The following is an 18,853-nucleotide window of genomic DNA, read 5'->3' as shown; positions in this document are numbered from 1 at the left end:
CTAGTGGATAAGTTATTTATACCCCTCAAATTACTTACAGTATACACTATAGTCAAAGTACTAAATCAACACAGAGTAACATAGAGGAATATATTTTCCTTCTAGTTGGTTAGAATTGGCAGATATTTTCTGTGGCAGTTTTAACCTGTACTAAGCAAAATGCTGTACAATGTAGTAAGTAGTTTATGGTACTTTTTTGGTTGAATTCTTCACAACTTGGACCTCTGCAACCATTATGACCAAGAGTTCAAGAGTAACAGGCCATTTGACTTAAATAACCAAAAACTCTCAGGACAAAGAATTGAAACTTGCAGTGATCCAGAATAAAATGGATGTATTTTTTTTAACTCCTAAAAGATAGAGTTGTATATGCAGGTTTGTCTGATCTGAAATAATGGTCCTTGATGCAGTTAACTATCAGATTCATGTTTTACAGTTCATTGTAGTAATATCCAAAGCATATATTTCATCTTATGAAGTGTTTAGAAATAGCCTTTTTATTCCTTTATCTAAAAAGCTAAATTTCCTTTTGGGGCTTACAGTCTTATTGGGCTTATTTTGAATTAATATTTTATATATGAACTTCATGTTTCTCTTTCCCAAGGACAGTCCTCAATTTAAAAAAAAGCAGAAGAACATTTCTTTAAAAATACTGGAAGAGGGGCGCCTGGCTGGCTTAGTCGGTAGAGCATGTGACTCTTGATCTTGGGGTTGTAAGTTCAAGTCCCACGTTGGCTGTAGCGATTACTTAAAAAAAAAAAAAAAAAAAATTGGAACAGCTTTTAGAAAACTATTTTATACTTTTATGTGGGCATATTGCTGGGAGTAAAATATTTTTTTGAAGTGAGTAAACATTTACCCTATTTAAATGAATCTACCAGAGGGTTGGTTTGTTTTTGCCTTTTAATATTATAAAGTCAAAGGATCTGTAAGGCTTATTACTATTTGGGTTTTTATGTTCATTATAGTTGCTCTAAAATGGTTTTGTGGCAGCTATGCTTAAGATATTTATATAGCACTAACAGCTTTCAATAACATCAGTATTTTTTAATGCTTTGACATTAATGCCCAAATAACTTTGAAGCAGGTTTGTAAAATCATTCTTAGTCTATTGTCTGTATACTGGGAGTTATCAGATTCTCAAATTTTAAAACATTAGAATCTTATTTTAATTACAAGCACACTGCCCCCTACTGGCAAATTTTCTGAAAAATTCTAATGGCTCAGTTTGCATGTAATAAAAATCATGGGGGGAACATAGCTTGACTCCTGATTTTTATTTCCAGTTGGTTTTTACATTAAACACTAATTAAGGTCATGGGATTCTTTTTTTTTTTAAAGATTTTATTTATTTATTTGACAGAGAGACACAGGGAGAGAGGGAACACAAGCAGGCGGAGTGGGAGAGGGAGAAGCAGGCTTCCCGCGGAGCAGGGAGCCCGATGCGGGGCTCGATCCCAGGACCCTGGGATCATGACCTGAGCCGAAGGCAGACGCTTAACGACTGAGCCACCCAGGCGCCCGGTCATGGGATTCTTATTCATGATTTCAACCTTTTAATGTTATGAAGTTTTTAGACCGTTATCATTGGTTAATAATCACTATTTCAAGATGCCTAAGTGAGCTAATGAATTTTTTTATTATATTTATGAGACAAGTAGACTTTTTGTCTCTATTTTAAGACTGAGAAACCAGAATTCCAGACAAGCGCATGGGAATTCCTGACTGATAATTTGTGAAGGAAATCAGAGTAAAACCCTCACTCAGACCATGCTCACTGAATGCACATTTTTATAGTCTCAGTGATAGTCTTAGGAAACAGCGGCCCATGGCTGTTCTTTGTGATGCCATCATAATTTGGGTATTCATACAATTCTTTTTCAGAATTTGTAGAATAAATCATTCAATACTTAGGAGATGCTTTCAAGCATTTGCTTTTTGCCCCACCTCAGAAGGTCATTTTAGACACCTCACATGTCTTCAGAGTTTTGAGCAAGGATAAGAGGAGATAACTTCTCTAGTAAATGAACATTTTTTTTTTTTTGGTTGTTATAATGATTATCCTATACATGGATCTCCTAATTACCATGCCAAGAAAAAAAGTATTACATAACCATTTACACCAAATACTCAAATTTTTCCTTTGAAATAATGTTATCACTCTCAGACATCAGTAGAACTTACCACTGGTTAAGTATTTTAGTGTCGTTTTGTATAATCTTATTGATAAGGGCTATTTAACCCATCCCCTGTATTTTCACATTTTAGTATCACCATAGATGGAATATACAAAAAGCCCTTTGAAAATACAAAGCAAGTTTGGGTTGTAATTAGCCACTAGTAAATCTGGTTGTAAATCTTGGTGCTAAGTCACATAGAATCTTTTGAGGTTTTTCTTTTCCTGAATGTTGATCGAGGCTCTTAAAAAGAAACACATATCCAGGATCCCAAGTTTTCAACTATTTACTATTACCCAAGGAAAATAAACTGAAAGGATAATGCCACACATGCCAACATCCATAGGAGTTCTAACAATAGATGGAGTCAATGACGGACTGCTGCAAGCCATGGGAAGACTGAACTGAGCAGGAGGGTACATGGGCATTGAAATTCAAATTAAAACATTTTGACACTCTCAGTCTCTCACTGTGGACCCAATTCAGCAAGAGGCTACCAGCTCTGGTCTTCCTGGGCCAGTATACACTTTAATGGTGAAGAGCTCTGTCCCAGACCTTCCTTGATCTCCTGCTGTGGGAAATAGGGCTGGATTACATTAACCTCAAGAACTCATTCCTTTTGCTGAGCTCCTTCCCCATCTCTTTGCCCTGTACTCCATCATTGTTACTGACCCTGTCCCTGACCCACATCCCTTCTGGTGGAGAAAATCTGAAGCTCGAGCCCTGCAAGACTCCAATCTTGTAACTCCCTTGCCAACAATTTTCAATTTTGACCAGAGATAGGAGGGAAGGGAAAGGAGAATGGGCACCTCTCAAGTTGGGGGAGAATCTCAGGCCCCTAAGGCTTAGTACATTTTCCCACTTCTCTGAAGTACAGAAAGACAAACCCAGGAGAAAGAACTTCTCCCTGAGGCCTAGAGCTGAGCTAAAGTGAAAAGCCCCCAGCACTCGGAAGACCTATCACCTATCAATGAAGCGTCATTCCACAAATGCTCTATTGCTTCCTTTTTCTGAACTTAACCTTGTCTTTATTTCCATTTTTCTCTACCTCCAGACATCTCATGAACCTTTCTTTTGGCAGTGTCCTCAACACTTGCCCCATTCTGTTGCATTTGCCCTGTGAAACCTCGATCTTCAATCTAAAGTAATACCTTCCTGCACCTTCTCTCTAAGCATTCTCGGTTTTTCCTTTACACTTACTAGTGTTACTCACATCTTGTATACTCTTTCTTATTCCTTGTCTGCTGTTACCATTAAATCTCAGAAAGGTATGTCAAAGTCTGTCACTGTGATAACATTTGTCAGTTTCTCTTGTAATCTCAATTGCTTTATGTATTAAGGCTATATTATTAGATGTATGCAATTTTGAGAAGTTTATTTTTTAGTTGAACACTTTCTATAATGACCCTCTAACTCTTGAAAATAATTTTTCCTTTAAATTTTACTGTTGATTTTAATATAGGTATACACAGGTTTCATTTGCTTAAGTTTTTTGCCTGACGTGTCTTTACATTCTTTATGCTTCAGGTGTGTCTTTTTTTTTTTTTTTTAAGAGAGGGAGAGAAGGGGAGAAGAGGGGCAGAGGGAGAGGGAGAAAGAGAGAATCTTAAGCAGGCTCCATGCCCAGCGCCGAGCCTGACACGGTGCTCCATCTCACAACCCTGAGATCAAGACCCGAGCTGAAATTTAAGAGTCGGATGCTTAACCGATTGAGCCACCCAGGCACCCCTAGGTGTGTCTTTTATGAACAGCTGCTCTGGATTATTCTATGATCAGCTTGGTCAAGCTGAGAACTACATTTTCCCAGAATTCCCTTTCCTGGGTTAGAGTGGGCCCAAAGACGAATTTGTGTGGGAACTGACAGGCTGAAATGAAGGCGTGGCCTTTATTCTGTAGACGGGGTGATGAATAGCTCAACAGGTGCCCAGCAGGGTCTGGCGTGTTCTTGCTCTTTGTACTTCATCCAGCTCTTCTTCTGAATGCTGCCCCAGCTTGGCCCCCTGGTGGTTGGCTGCAGACCCACAGAGGTGGTAGCTGCACAGGGGCGGTGACTTCTCACAGAACTTTCCACAAATTCCTGTTGCGTTCCCACTTCAGAGCTGGGTGGCATGTGCTTTCTCAGTTTTCCCCGATAATTTCCAACACTAATAGTGCTTAGGAGCACTAGTTAGTATCTTTGACTCTCCATCTCCCTGTTCCAGATCTCCTCTCACATTGGTATTGTCTACTTTTAATATAAATCCCTTATCCCATAAGAGCAGCTCTGCTTCTGCAGCCTAACTCTGACAATAACACATAGCTAGATTTTTTTTAAACTATAATTTGGTAACTTTGTTTTTTAACTGGATAGTTTAGTCCACTTAAACTTACTGTCATTACTGATATATTTGGGCTTATTGTCAGTATATTGTGCTCTTTGTCCTGCCTTTTGTGTTTCTTTTTCCTCCTTTCTTGATTTTTCTTTAATTGGATTTTTTTTCATCCTATTTTACCTATCTCCCGTTTTGGAATTTGTATACACTTCTACTGTTTCTTTTTTTCCATTAAACTTTAGAAATTTGAACATCCATACCTAAAGTGTTTTTTTTTTTTTTAAGATTTTATTCATTCACCTGACAGAGAGATAGCGAGAGAGGGAACATAAGCAGGGGGAGTGGGAGAGGGAGAAGCAGGCCTCCTGCCGAACAGGGAGCTCAATGTGGGACTCGATCCCAGAACCCTGGGATCATGACCTGAGCCGAAGGCAGAAGCTTAACGACTGAGCCCCCATACCTAAAGTTTTGTGTTAAAAATTTTAGTATGTTTCTGCTAGGGGCTTCGGGGCACTACCAAGCTGGGACCACTTAAATTCTCAGCTCTAGATTTTTTTTTTCCTATATAGAAAGTATAAATTGGAGACACAAATGTTACAGATATTGGCTTGTGGTTATGCAGAGTTTTCTTCCCTCCACCTGGCTCCAAGGGTAGAAAAAGGCAACTTTCCTAGCTGCCTCTTTAAACTTCAAATGCAATTTTTTGTTATGCTGACATCTCTTGTTAGAATCCCCTCCTTGGGTGGCCTTCTTTATCCCCTGCCTTCTTGTCTGGTACTGGCTTCCCACCTCTTACTCCATGTTTGAGAGGTACTAGATAGATTGATTACCTGTGTATTCACTTATTCTGAAAATTCTTTACATTTTATCATCTTGTGTTTTTTGTTTTTTTTTTAAGGTGTGTGTGTGGTGGGGTGCATTTATTTTACCATTTGACCAGATTTTTTAGGTTGATTTTAGTGGAAAGATTATTTGGGGTGTTGGCCATACTACTAGAAACAAATCAGTCCAAAATTAGGTTTTGAGATTTGAGAGCTGGTCAGCACCAACAAAAGAAAGGTCTTTTGGTAGGGTTTCATTCTGAAGAATCGGAAGGATCCAAAGCCTCCCCTTCAAGATAGGTGGAACTTAAATGATCCTTTATTGCTGGTCCAAGATAGACATGGGAACCTAATGGGATGCAAGGGGCAGGAAAAGACTGGGGAGAAGGGAAGGTGATGGTGGAGAGGCAAGGAGCCTTAGAAAAGGAACTACTGTCTATCTGAAGTAGACTCTGATACAGTCTGATAAGAGACTCCATGGGAAAAGTAAATGTTTTGCCATATTCTCTGAGCTCTTTATTCAGGATCTCTCAGTTTTCTTTTTGGTTGATGGATTCAAACTGGCATACCAGCTGTATGTTAAAGTATGATCAAGGAGTTGCAAATACGTGTAACATCAATCAAGTGTAATGTCAGAAAGTCCACAAATGGTGGTTATAATCTTTAGACATTCTCTTGGTTTCCTTGGGCCTCAGTTTCCTCATTTGTAGAATGTGGCCAATAGACAGTTATTTTGAGGATTGTTTGAAGTGAACATATTCGTACACTGTAATGGTTTGTACAAACAAATAGCTACGTTTTATATTATGTTTCTCATTTTACCTTAGGGGATTCCGGGACTCCTGGAATTTAAATAACTTCTTTGAAGATCCTGCTTGATGAGTCAGTGTTTAGTTAAAACTTGTGTTATCATGTTTTAAGTCAACACCTTTCTGGGCAAAGAAGAAACTGGACATGTTAAGAGACTCCCTGCCCCTGCCTTAAAATACAAAGCCTTATGTTGGCAGTTGGATATTTCCAGGGATATAAAGGTTCATGCAAGGGACAGAAAGCAAAAATGCTATTACTTGGCAAACATCAGATTGGCTTCTGGAATTGTGAGAGCTCTCTTCAGAAGTACATCTTCAAAATCAGTAAATGATTAAAAGTCCTCTCTAAAACATGCTATTTCTAAACTATCCCAAATGAGCGCATAAGAAGGATGCAAAAATAGTCTAAGAAATGCTCAAAACTAAATTTATCTGTAATATGCAGAGAATGAGGCCCAGAATTACAATTCTTTCTTCTTTAGGGAATTTGCCAGAAATTGGGAGTGACTTCATTCTTTTATCCCAAGTGAGACACCTAGAAGTAGTGGAGATAAAACCATTATTATTGGAAGGCAGTAGAGCATGGCCCAGCTCTAGGGTCTGAAATCTGACAGGCTTGGTTTCAGTCAATTCTTAGCCCTGTGATCAGTTTCTCCTATAAAATGGGGTTACTAGGACCCCATACACTGTGAGATGATAAAATGAGCTCAAGCACAGAGTGTTTAGTACAGTGCTTCATATCTAAGGGCGTACAGCATTTTGACTGTCATCATCATCATCATCTGTAATTTAGAACAATTCTGTGGAGTGCTTTATTGAATTGCTTGAGTAGCTAACATAATTTCCCACTTATTTATATCCCAAACAGAAAATAACTAATTATTTTCCAGGTAGTGTTTAGTTTGTATCAGTGGCCACCTCTTATTTTCTCCCTAACCCAAGTTCTATAAAATTTTGAATTGTCAAAAGTTTGAATTTTGGAGATTACATGATATTGTGATATAATGGTAAGAGCACAGAATCTGGTTAAAGCTCAAATTTCAGTAGAAATCTACTTCATGCAGATCTGTGACCTTGGGTAATGCATTTAATCACTCTTGACAGCTTTTCTCTTTTGAAAAATAGGGAGTAGTATAGGATCAAAATCATTAATGTATGTATGATAGGATAGAGTTATCTTCCCTGCCACTCCCTTCCATTTCCTGGAATGTTGTATTCTAAAAGCTGCATTATTAGAAGGGTCTTTTAAAAATAATGTTACCTAGGGTGCCTGGGTGGCTCAGTTGGTTAAGCGACTGCCTTCGGCTCAGGTCATGATCCCGGAGTCCCGGGATCGAGTCCCACATCGGGCTCCCTGCTCGGCGGGGAGTCTGCTTCTCCCTCTAACCCTACCCCCTCTTGCGCTCTCTCTCTCACTCTCTCAAATAAATAAATAAAATCTTTAAAAAAAAAATAATGTTACCTAAAATAGTGAAGGAGAAAAAGTATCAGTGCAACGAGGAGAGATCTAATTGCATTCAATATTTTATCCAGGGGTGGGGGGGTTTAGACTCCCATAAGGTCTTCTCCCTTCTGCCTCATGCATATTCAAGTTCTGAAATCTGCCCACAACAATAGTAGAACTAGTTGGAGCAGGAAAGACAGGCAACATCCTTTGGAGGGAAGACCCAAGAAGAGCTGGAGCTGAGATTCTGAGGAAAGTGTAAGTGTATCAAAAGGACTAATAGACTGTGTATGTGTGTGTATGGAGAAGCAACAGAAATACAATGCAAAGCACAAATGCAAGCCACATATGTAATTTTAAATTCTCTAGGAGCACATTAAAAACAGTAAAAAGAAATGTGAAATTAATTTTTATAATATTTTATTTAACCCACTGTATCCAAAATACTATTCAACAGTTACTAATATATTTTATATATATTTTTTCATATTAAGTTTTTGAAATCCGGTATATACTTTATTCTTATAGCACATGTCAATTCACACTAGCCATATATCAAATACTTATTCTCCACATATAACTAGTGGCTAATTTATTGGACAACACAGGTATTGAAGGTATGAAGGAGATTGTAAGAGATTCTCTGGTGAACTTGGCCTTAGCACATGTTGCTCCCCCAGAGGCTACGAGTAAGACTCCATGGCTGTGAATGGTGCTTAGGGGCCAGCTGAATGGAGCATAAAAGGATGACTCTAATCTCCACCGGCTTGTGGACTTTGTGTGGTTTGGATTATTCATGGCCTGAACATGAAGTTGGAATTGAATATTTCTTTGGGGTTCCGTGTATATGTTAAATTGGCCACATTAAGTGTTAAGAGATTAATCCACCTTTCTCTACCATAATAATGGTGTATTAGTCTACTCGGGCTGCCACAGCAAAATACCGTAGGCTGAGTAACTTAAACAACAAAATTTATTTTCTCAAGAGTTCTGGAGGCTGGAAAGTCCAAGGTCAAGGTGCTAGCAAGGTAGATTTCATTCTGAGGCCTTTTCTCTTGGCTTGTAAATAGCTACCATCTCACTGTATGTTCAGATATGTATACCTGGCGGAGAAAGATCTCTGTCTCTTACAAGCCCACCATTCCTATTGGCTTAAGGCTTGCCCTTATAATTTAACCTTAATTACCTCCTAAAAGCCCTATCTTCTAATATAGTCACATTGGGTAGGTTAGGACTGCAATATAAGAATTTTTAGGGGGTGAGGAGGGAACAAAATTCTGTCCACAATATATGGGCTTAGTGTTTAAGATACATATGTAGAAAGTATTTTATAACTAAGAAAAGTGAAACCTGAGATGGTAGAATGCCACTTTAGAGTGTATCTGTGATATAGCACTTTAATCTGTGAGTAAAGGATCTGTGGCCATGTTCAAGGCTGGCTCTGCCAGGAGGTGACCTGAGGCAAGTTATTTATGTTTCTAAGGCTCAGTTTCCATATCTGTGAAACAGGTAATACCTGTTTCTCTTTAAGTGGTTGTGAGTTTAATAATGTGTTAAAGTGCTTTGTGAACTCTAGTGCTATTTAAGTTTTTGGTGATATCAAATTACCATGTCCTGTGCATAATAAACACTGAAGTTTTTTTTTGTTAAAGATCTTATTTTTAAGTAATCTCTACACCCAAAGCAGGCCTTGAACTTAACAACGCTGAAATCAAGAGTCACATGCTCTACCGACTGAGCCAGCCAGGTACCCCCACTGAAAATATTTTTTAAATGACTTCAGCAGAGTTAGGATGATTGGTAATATATGTATCAGGTAGTGTTAATGCTAAAGCTCTCTATTAGTGTAAGAGAGTTTATATTACCAATGTTGAGAATACATATATTTCTGCCTTTTGATTCTTAGAAAACACATTACATCATATATGCTAATCCTGTATGTCAGAAGCATGAAATTATCAGAATGTCCCCAAACCAACCTGTCAATAAATGGTGTCAGTTATATCTTCAAAATATATCCAGAATCAGCCTATGTCTCCTCACCTGCCTTAATTACCACCATGGGCCAAACCATCTTCACTTCTCACCTAGTTTGTTATAGTAGTTCTTCACTTTTCTCTTTCTTCTGCTTTTGCCCAGCCCCTTTCCTTATGTCTGTTTTCAATGCAGCAATCACAGTGATCCTTTTAAATCATACATGTCTCCTCTGCTCAAAGCCCTTCAGTGTTTCCACTCTCAAAGCCCTTGCAGTAACCTACCAGCACCTACTGGATCACTCACCTTTTGGTCCTCATCACCTACTACTTTTCCCCTTGTTCACCTTGTTCCAGCCACACTGGTTTCCTTGCTCTTCCTTGAATGTGCCAAGTACACTTCTCACGCACTCAAGTACTCCTTGTTTCCCTTCTACTTAGAATGTTTACCTAGATACCATTTAACTCATTCCTTTACATCCTTCAGATCTTTATTCAAATGTCATCTTGGTCAGAACTTTCCTTTTTTTTTTTATTATTTTTAAAAAATTACTTATTTTGGGGGGCAGAGGGAGAGGAAGAATCAGACTCCCCACTGAGTGTGGAGTCCTGTGTGGGGCTTGATCGCACAACCCCGAGATCATGACCCAAGCCAAAATTAAAGAGTTGGATGCTCAACCGACCGAGCCACCCAGGTACCCCCTCCCTTTTTTAAAAAAATTTAAATTCAGTTAACTTTAACTTCAATTAACATATAATGTATTATTATTTTCAGAGGTAGAGTTCAGTGACTTATCAGTCTGTATAATACCCAGTGCTCATCACATCACATGCCCTCCTTAATGACCCATCACCCAGTTACCCCATCCCCCCACCCTCTCCTCTCCAGCAACCCTCAGTTTTTTTCCTATGATTAAGAGTCTCTTATGGTTTATCTCCCTCTCTGGTTTCGTCTTGTTTTATTTTTCCCTCCCTTCCCCTATGATCCTGTTTTGTTTCTTAAATTCCATATAAAAGTGAGATCATTATCATATCATATGATAATTGTCCTTCTCTGGCTGACTTATTTCGCTTAGCATAATCTCTAGTTCCATCCACGTTGCATATGGGAAGATTTCAGTTTCTTTTGATGGCTGAGTAGTATTCCATTGTATATATATATATACACCACATCTTCTTTATATTCGATGGACATCTAGTCTCTTTCCATAGTTTGGCTACTGTGGATATTGCTGCTATAAACATTGGGGTGCATGTGCCCCGTCAGATCACTACATTTTTATCTTTGGGATAAATACCTAGTAGTGCAATTGCTGGGTCATAGGGTAGCTCTATTTTTAACGTCCTCAGGAGCTTCCACACTGTTTTCCAGAGTGGTTGCACCAGCCTGCATTCCCACCAACAGTGTAAGAGGGTTCCCCTTTCTCCACATCCTCGCCAACATCTGTCATTTCCTGAGTAGTTAATTTTAGCCATTCTTGGTCAGAACTTTCCTGACCACCCTATCTAAATGTGCCATACTCCAACCCTGGCACTTTTTCTCCTTAGCTGCTTTATTTTTCTCTACAATACTTATGGTCTTATAGTGCTTATCATATGGCATGTAGCATTATCATATATTTATTTTTATCATCTGTCTCCCCTACCAGAGTGTAAGCTTTATTAGGACAAGAATGTGTTCCTATTTTTCCATTGTTAAAAGCCAGTTCCTAGAATATACACTGAATGTTTGAAACAAAATCCACCATAGTTAAATAGAAAAAGATCCTTTTCAAAGTATATTGGGTAGCTAACAAAATCTGGAAGTAGAGAATCAAGCTTGGAAGCTATAGAACCAGGAGTGATGCAACCTCCACTGGAGACTGTGGGGCCACTCACCAAAACTTCTGTCCCTATTCTCTCTGAAAACTGCACTATCTTGGCCTCATACCTCTTCCCTTGTTCCAAATTTATTCCATGAGATGCCTTGCTTTTCCCATTACTTTCTTTCAAATGGAAGTCTCTGTCACATCTGTGGGCCCTAAGCTGCAAGGGGGCCTGGGGAAGCAAGTCCCAGCCTTCTACCTTGGGGAAGTGGACCCCACAAGGTGGGAGATTCCCCAGATATTGGAATTACATTAAAGTATGCTGGGCAGACAGAAAATATGATAAATGTCCTTCACTGGCATTGAACTACTCCATCATTAAAAAAAAAAAAAAAAAATTCCAGGGGCATCTGGCCAGCTCAGTCAGAAGAGCGTGCAACTCCTGATCTTGGGGTCATAGGTTTGAGCCTATGGGTGCAGAGATTACTTAAAAAAAAAAAAGAACAAACTTAAAAACTGCAAAAGAATTTCATTAAAAAAAAATTCCACATCAGGAGATCTGAATTTAGATAGAAATTTTGTTTAATCTAGAATTAATTTGTTGTTTTTTTTAATTTTAGAAACAATTCCTAAAACTGCCCCAATGGTTGGTCTAACTGTTCTGTACAATCAAATGCACCTGCTTGAAAGGAGCAACCCAGCAAAGAGATGTGGTCTTAGCAAGAAAGGTCAGGACCACTGTAGCCAGCCCCTTGGCAGCCCAGAGACCTGGGGGCAGAGCAGGCCAGTGGGTGTGGAGGAAGCTGAGGGTGGGCTTAGCAAATAGCTTTGGGGTAGCCAGAATTTGTTTCTAATAACAAACTGTTAAACAGTCTGTTTTCAGATTTATTTTTGTTCATTCCTGATTTTGTTTCTAAGCTTTGTCAGTTGCATATTTTCTCATTTCACATCCTGATAAATAATAGCCAAAATCCATTGCCTAGAGTATGGTTTCCATCATGAACTTGTACTTCTTGGCCAGAGGGTGGAATGAGTAAACAGTCTGATACTTTACTTATGGAAAGGGAATGAGTGTGAGCCCATTATCAGAAAAAACAGCAGGGGTGAAAAATACTGGGCTACCTCAGAGTTTTTCCTCTGTCGCCCTAAAAACTGTATTCAGCAGCTACGTCAGTGAGCAGCCTGCTGCCCAGCCCTGTTCAAAGACATTAGATTCTAGGACTAGTCTTGATTCCATTTAACCACTTTTTCTTTTTTAAATTATTATTATTTTTTGCAAGTATGGGATAGGAATGACTCTGCCACATTATTACAGATTTAAGTTTAGAATTCATTGTCATTACTGCACAATTTAGTTGCTGAAATAACATGTAGCAGAGGCTACACTGCAAGGTAATGAATAATTATTTTTTGTACTCTGGCCTCTGATTGCAATTCATTTGTCCCAGCCATGTGGGGTTAGTAATTATTTTTTTGACACTTTCTAAAATGTTTTTAGCTTTTTAAAAAATATTTTTGCTGCTTATTTTTTATTTCCTCATTTTTAAAATTCTTTTCTGTTTATTAAATTCTTCCATTTGCCCCAATTCTTTGAAAAGGCTTTTTATGGTCTCTTTCTGTTTAGGTATGAATAAGAATGTAAAATGCTTCAATTGATTTATTCCTTATTGTAAATAAGCCAAAGCCACAGTCAAGCTTGTTTACCATTTTACGGGTACAATTTAGGCCTTAGCCTTCAAGGGCGTATTTTCAGGTTGTTACAAAGCATGCTTTGGCTTCCCTTCTCTAAAGTCTGCTCCTTCCTAACCAGGAAACAGGGCATGGACAGGATTCTTTTCTTCCTTTTTCAGTTTCTCTATAGCTGCTGTGTCCAGATATGGCTTAGCCAAAATACAAGAATTGATTCAGTTCAAACCCTCCCCCTTTTTTTTTAATGGCTAAAAAGTAAAAGTCTGGATATTTTTAGAAAGAGCAAATAATCAGTGCAAAATTTCACAGAACTCTGATAAATATATATAAACTATATATATCAAATATATATATATGGAGAGAGAGAGAGAGAGATGCCAGACAAAAGTACTTGCAGCTAGCTCTCCAAGCACAAGGACTGTTGGAGGTGTCAGGAGAAAGGGTAGCACAGCTGGTGGGAACGAAACAGCTGAAATGCAGCATGGCCATGTTACTGAAATACTTGGTGGAAGATGGGTTCACAAGAGGCTAGGAATAAAAAAGAGCAAGACTCTGGCCATTTATCTTTTTACCTTCCTATCCCCACTTGTATAGATATTTGAGGAAAGAAGGAAAGAAATACTGCCTCCCATTCCTCTCTCCCAGATTCCCAACAGTGATGCTGAGTGGGGAAGTGGCTTCAAACATGGACAGAACTGGTACATGGTAAGGCCAGAGGGGCAGAGTTACGAGGTTATTTATGGAGAAATGGGAGGAGATGGTGGATGAGGAAATTGAGTAGAATGCTGGAGACAGAGCAGGGAGATCCCTAAAAGAGAGGGAAAGGATTCTAGAGGCTGAGAGAGCCTCTTAGGAATGCAGCTCAAAGTCATGTAACATTTAAGGGGAAGTCCTTCTTCCTCCTAGTAGAGTTATGTATCTGTTTATTGAGGGGGAAGGAGAGCTGATTAGAAAAAGAGGTGAAAGTGGATTGAAAGCTCTCTCTGTAGGGTGAAAGTTGTAGAGATTTTACGGACATAACCGTAACTTTCTCTCTCTGAAGGAGACTCTGTACTTACGGAGAATTAGAACAGTTATGTAGTTCTTACAGTTTGCATGCATTCATTCACTCACTCACATACATCTTATGTTCCATGTACTATTGTACGCTAGACACCAAGGCTTGAGAGATGAATACTAAACAATCCCTGTCTAAAGATACCAGGGGAAACAAAGATGTGTAGCCAGTTGGAGAATCTCAAGATGCATAAGCATGAAATTTTCATATTTTCTACACTTGGTACTTGGTCAAACTTCATTGTTTTGGGGTAGTAGCCTCCCTGGTTCTTAAAACTTTAATTCCAGGTACTGCGATTTAGTTCTCTTCATTTAAAACATTAATCTTCGGCATCTGGGCATCTGGGTGGTTCAGTTGGTTGAGTGTCTGACTCTTGGTTTTGGCTCAGGTCGTGATTTTGGGGTCATGGGATTGAGCCCTGTGTAGGGCTTTGTGCTCAGCAAGGGGTCTGCTTCTCTCCCTCTCCTCCCCGCTTTGGCCCCTGCTGTGCTCTCTCTTTCAAATAAATAAATACATCTTTTAAAAAAACATTAATCTCATATTTAATTTAAAAACACTCACGCCCCCTCCAGGGTAGAGTAGACGAGACCTGTGTGGTTCCAACTCACTTTACACACACCTCTTTCTCTTCCATATTCTTGCTTTTCTGATGGTGGGGTCAGGAGCTCAACAAGGGAAATATGTGATCTCCCAAATGCATGAGTGTGGTAAAGTTGTTGTCCCCTTTCTGTAGGTCATTGTGGCTTATCTAGCTACTTGTCAGTGAGGACACATGGGGCTCCCTGACAGGCCCCACTGAGGAGAAATTCAATCCCAAGCAGCTCCCCATGTTTTGATAGTTCTTTGCAGGACTTGCTGCATCTATCAGCTGACTACTGGCTGGCAGTGATGATACACACATACCTGATACACACATACTTGTTGCCCCATGTTTTGGTGTTCTATGACAAGTCTGTAGGTCTCAATCTCATTTACTCTCTGTGATCCCAACTTGAGGTCTGTAGGATCAGTCAGGATCCACAGTCTCTGCTCTCTGTACCATCTCCTCCCAGTGCTCAAAATTTCCTCTCAAATTCATAGCACTGGGATAGGTCAGCAAGCTTGGTGGTTAAGCAGACATACAATGGGGATGGAAATATCATTCTCCTCATCTTGAAGATGCTACAAAACTTTATAAGTACCAAAGCATAAGTACAAATTTTCAAAATAGAACACAAAATATATTAACTATTAGTAAAATAAATTGGTAATTTGGACAATTTGATAATGTGTAACATTAAGAACTTCCTTTCCTTAAAAGATACCACTAAAAAATGGTAAGACAATTCACAAGAGTGGAAGATGATATTTGTAATACATATATCCAACAAGGGACTTGTTTCCAGAATATACAAATCATTAAGAATCATACAAATCAATCATACAAATCAGTAAGAAAAGGACAGACAACCTAAAAGAAAGGTGGGCAATAATAGTCTTAAATAGGATATGAAAAGCATATCCAAATGGACAATATGTATTTGAAAAGGTATCCAACTTCATTTATCATCAAGGAAATACAAATTAAAACTATAATGCCATGCCACTCCATACCTACCATGAGGCTAAAAAAGAAGATAGTAGCAAATGTCGGTGCGGTCATGAGGAAACAGACCTTTCACATACTGTTGTTGGGAGTGTATATTGGTACAACTACTTTGGAAAACTGCTAGTAACTGCCAAAGCTGGAAGTTTGCATACTGTGACCCAGTAATTTTAGTCCTAGGAATATATCCATCAGGAACACATACACATGTCCGTGATAATTTGTAATAGCTCCGAAATGAAACTACCCAAATGCTAATCAGCAGTAAAATGGGTAAATTGTGGGATATCCATACAATGGGATCTTACATAGCTGTGAGAATGAAAACAATATGAATCCCACAAACATAATATTGAGGTAAAGAAACTAGATTCTTTCATATGTACTATGAAGGAATACACAGTGTATATATAATTCATGCATATAAAGTCCCCAAACAGGGAAGATCAATCTATGTTGTTAGAAGCATGTTACCTTGAGGGGTGGGAGAGTAGTGAGTGGAAGAGAAGCTTCTGGGAAGCCAGTAATGCTGTGTACCGTTAACATAGTTTCATTCCTTAGTTAAAATCCTTAGAGGTGTGCCCGTAGGATTTATGCTTTCTTCTGTGTATTATACTTCAATAAAAAGTTAAATTTTTAAAGGGGTGCCTGGGTGGCTCAGTCGGTTAAGTGGCTGCCTTAACCCAGGACCCCGGGGTCCTGGGATCAAGTCCAGCATCAGGCTCCTTGCTCACTGGGGAGCCTGCTTCTCCCTCTCCCTCTGCCTGCCACTCTGCCTGCTTGTGCTCTCTATCTCTCTGTAAAATAAATAAATAAAATCTTTAAAAAAAAAAGTTAAATTTTTAAAAACCTACGAGAATTTCTTTTGGTGCCCCCACCTGTGGCTGTGCAGAAGAAATTTACTCTCTTCACAAATGCTGCCCTTCCCAAAAGTACCAAATCAACTTGCTCTCAGTCCCCAGCTTATTTTTCTCAAGGATAAAGTTTATCAAAAATTTCAGTCTCCTCTGTCCCCAGGAGTATTTAGTAACTTGATTTTCCCAATTGTAATGTCTGTAATCCCCTGATCACTAACCTCTGAGGAAGGGAGCCAGGGGCACATGGTGAAAGATGCATACATATAAATTTACATATAAAATTTCCCCCCCCCCAACTTGACAAAGTGAATTGCAGAAGGGGCTATTATTGGAGAAACTAAGATGGATAAAAGAGCTAGGACCCAGGAATATGGTCATCATTGGAGAAATCACTCTTTTTATTCCTGGATGGAAGTGGCAAAGAGTGAATCTGAACGCAAGTGGAGTTACCATATAGTTTTTTCACGTAATAATTGTGATTAAGAAACAAGTTACTTCACAGAATAATGTGGGGACAAAACCCATCAGAACAACCAACCTCTGCCTCTCCCCCATGCACCCCATGCTCACACACCTACAGATTTGGAGCCAGGGGACCAGTGTCTGATTCCATGTTCAAGCCCATCCTTGCTGAGTGGTTTTGGGAAAATCACTCAACAGCTCTGAAAAATGGAGAGGAGGATTAGCAGCCTGGTCAGACATCGTATCAAATTCACATTTCACTTTCTTTACTTATGCAGATGTTTGCCTATACATGCAAACTATGTCTGTGCAGGCCCACACTGCTTCTGACCACGTTTGTACAGTAGGCATTGACACTCGCGGCTGTGGCCAGGTCGTCTCCCTTTTATCCACGCATAAGCTGTTTTCTTTTTGAAGTGTTTAGGTGGGCAAGCTCCCTCCACCCCCAATCCTGCATGCAAAAATCAACATGATGCCCACAAATATATGCATTCAAAATTAAATTTGTATTATTAGTATACCTCATGATAGAACCACTCACTTTATCTTGCAATGGATTATCTAAGTCAATTTTCCAAATAAATGGCCAAGTTTGTCTCATGATCAGCAATCACTATTTTCCCAAAGCAACAGACAAGGTGAAACCAAGGAACAGTCAGCTCAATTACAGAAGCAAATTCCTGAAAGATGTAGGAACTTATTCAGAGTTCATGGAAAACCCTGCAGGCGTTGTGGTGTGTGCTAATAATCAAATGACACTTCACTCCTTTCCTACTTCTATTTCCATCTCTCTGACTTAACAGTTACCTATATTTAGGCGTCTATTTATATCACAAATCCTCATGAAAGTTTATTTTTTTGAAACTCAGTATCATGTTGATCATAACATAAAAAAATCTAGGGACATGCTCTCTTGACCTACATTTCAGGAAACAAAAGACCATGTTGTCATTCAAGTCTTTTGAAAGACCTCGTATTTTCTTCCAGAGGATAAAACCCACTGACTTAGAAAGTAATGTGTGGTGGTAAAAAGCAAGATCTCTGCCTTATTTTCCTCATCTATAACTTGCTTAAGTGTTATGAATGAGATGATGCACATGGAGAGTGTGGCAATTAGTAAGTGATCAATATTATTACTAATATTTTTTAAGTAAATTGTACCCCAAATGTGGGGCTCAAACTCACAACCCCAAGATCAAGAGTCGCATGCTCTACCGACTAAGCCAGCCAGACACCCCTAATAATATCACTATTTGAAATTATGTGTTTATTTTTAAATTTTATGTTTCCTCTGATAGAAAATAAGCTCCATGATATTGGAATCTTACCCATTTTGTACATATAGGCAGCTGCTGAATGTGTCTGAAGTGGAGCAGTAAGGCAAAATATCTTGGTAAGGATGGGATTTCTCAAAGAATTTAGGGTCAAAGGAAATTCTCCTAAGGAACTCTAAAACTGACATTGCCTCAATTTTCAGCACTTGGGGAAATTTTGAGGACTGTCCAGCAGGACAAGTATATAATGACAATATAGGTGTAAACACCAAGACAGCTGCAGAAGTATTTTAATCCAAGTCCATGGAGACCTTATTATTTGATAGAACCCAGCATGATCCGCTTTATTCTTCAAATTTATTTGGCAAGTCAAGACTTCTGGAGGTTTATCAAAATTAATACGGTATCCAAGTTAAGAAACGAGGGGCTACTTTAAGAATCCAAAGCAGGGGGCGCCTGGGTGGCTCAGTTGGTTAAGCGGCTGCCTTCGGCTCAGGTCATGATCCTGGAGTCCCAGGATCGAGTCCCGCATCGGGCTCCCTGCTTGGCGGGGAGTCTGCTTCTCCCTCTGACCCTCCCCTCTCTCAT

The sequence above is a fragment of the Leptonychotes weddellii genome, chromosome 2 (genome assembly GCF_054177405.1).
Source record: "Leptonychotes weddellii isolate Sample4059 chromosome 2, ASM5417740v2, whole genome shotgun sequence".
Lineage (NCBI taxonomy): Eukaryota > Metazoa > Chordata > Mammalia > Carnivora > Phocidae > Leptonychotes > Leptonychotes weddellii.
This window is presented reverse-complemented; position numbering follows the sequence as displayed.